We start from the raw sequence: 2,172 nt of genomic DNA, 5'->3' as shown, positions 1-2,172 counted from the left end.
CCCATCTCTGTACCTCCGTCCGTCCTGCCTTCCTCCGCTCTTTCCATGTAAGAGCATGTTGTGTCCCAGCCAGGTCAAGAGCCACAACCAAAGCAGTAAGAAGCTTGGTACTTCATCGCAGGAGTGCTGCTGGTGCATGCTTACTCCAGGAGACGACTTGCTGACAGGATGCCTGCAACATTTTGGCCCGTCCAAACTTCACTCACCTTCAGTGAGATGGTTGAAGTTTTGATGGGAGAGAAGGGTTAGAGGAAGATATTTTAAGAACACCATGCAAATCCACCACCATCTAGCCCTAAAGGAAAGAGTCAGTATCTGATGATGCTCTACTTTGTGCAGTGTATAAACAGGAAGATTCAGCAGTTTGTTTCATATTAAGAAACACACACAGAGGTTCCACATGGATGTAAGGATTTGCGGCTGGAAGTTTATTCCAGCAAATCTGCTGGCACAGCTCCTAGAGGTCAGGCAGGAGTTGGCAGCAGGGTCCATCTAATCTCTCCATCAAGGCAGCCAGCTCGGGGCCCTGGGGAGGTCTGCCCCTCTTAACACATTAAGGCTGCTAGCTCAGAGCAATCCCGATGCCTTGAGGACCAGGGGTGACTCCAGCACAGGCTCCAGCAGGGCAGGGAAAAGCAGCAGCTCCTGGTGAGTGCTTGGCCACTGACTACTGAAAACACATGCTCACAAGCATGGGCTGGTGGGAAAGGATGCAGGCTTTGCCTTACTGGGGTCTAATGAGTTCCCTCCGCAGCTCCCCCAGCCCTGGCAAACTTTGCAAACATGGCAGGAAAGCCTCACCATGGACTTCATTAAGTCTGATCCTTGGCACATGATACAGCACAATTCCACTTAACAAATCTCAAGTCCAGCCAAGTCAAAGCAAGATAGACGGTGCCTTCCCATGTGGGTTTCCTTGGCTCAGATCCTTAGGGCTACCAAGCTATGCAGCTGCTATGAAAATCAAAAAGGTCTTCTCCAGAAAGCCTTCTGCAAGTGTGATCCAGCACCACATGGCAGAATGGAGTCAACACCTCCAGTTCAAAGCTCACTAGCTTTAAAAGGGTAAATAAGGTGCATTCTAGGTGCATCCCTAGAGCTGGCCACAGCGGTGAAGCAGGTTCCATACAGTGGAGCTGCTGACTCTGAGGGTGCACAGACACCCCAAACCTTTAAACCAGGTGGAGACTCAGGGATCAGGATTAAACCCAGATTCTGGGGAGACATCCCCCAGCAGGCTCTCCTCCTCTTGGGAGAGACCAGCTTCGTTTTACAGGACAATAATGAGACTGATGTTCACTGCACAGCCCAACACCAAGGAAGGATCAGTGCCTGCCTTAGATAACAGAGCAGCTCTGAGGGGCCTGGCCCCAGCAAAGAAAGGCACCAGCTACTCCCAGACACAGTTACTGGTGGAGGTCTGCGGACTCCCCTTGGCCAGCCGTTCCACAACAAAGGCAGATTGGTTTGAGGCAGGGAAGGGCAGCTTCAGCACAGGAAAAGACTTCCGCTCCTGTTATGCTGCTTTGCTAAAACCTCCCCTTTGATCCCTGGGGAAAGGGACAATTTGGCAGCTGAAAGACTATTGTGTGCCTCTTGCTATAAGCAGCTGCTAAAGGCTTGGTTGAGAGCTGGGGTAAGTTATTTTAACTGCACAGCAAACAGAGCTGTGCCCTAACAGGCAGGTAAAACCAATCTGTCCCTGCTGGGAAAACAGCTTTAAGAAAGAAGGGAATGAAAAACCCTTTTCTATATACTAAAAGTGAACAGTGTGAGGTTTTGTCATAGGTAGAGTATCACAAACCTCACGGACTGGCGACAGATCCTGTCTGCTCTAGGGAAACCTTACTGTTTTGCCTCTCTCCAGACTGCTGTTGTTCACATCTGTGCTATCCCTTAAACAGTGAGGCTGCCAATCAAAGTCTAATTCAGAGGCAAATTCTAACATCTGGGTTCCTAAAGAAATTCTTCAGCACTTTCTGAAGCACTAACATGTGCAAGTTAAGGGAACCATCAAAAGAGAAGAAGCCAGAAGCAGACTTACAGAGTCAAATGTTTAATAACTTTCCAAGAGTGAGTATTACATCCATATTTAAAGCATATATAAAATAAGAGATGGAAAACAAGGAAAGAAAAAAATAAAACTGGTAACTTCAAGAGGGCACACTTAAC

This window comes from Mesitornis unicolor, unplaced genomic scaffold (genome assembly GCF_000695765.1).
Source record: "Mesitornis unicolor isolate BGI_N332 unplaced genomic scaffold, ASM69576v1 scaffold30394, whole genome shotgun sequence".
NCBI classification, from domain to species: domain Eukaryota; kingdom Metazoa; phylum Chordata; class Aves; order Mesitornithiformes; family Mesitornithidae; genus Mesitornis; species Mesitornis unicolor.
This window is presented reverse-complemented; position numbering follows the sequence as displayed.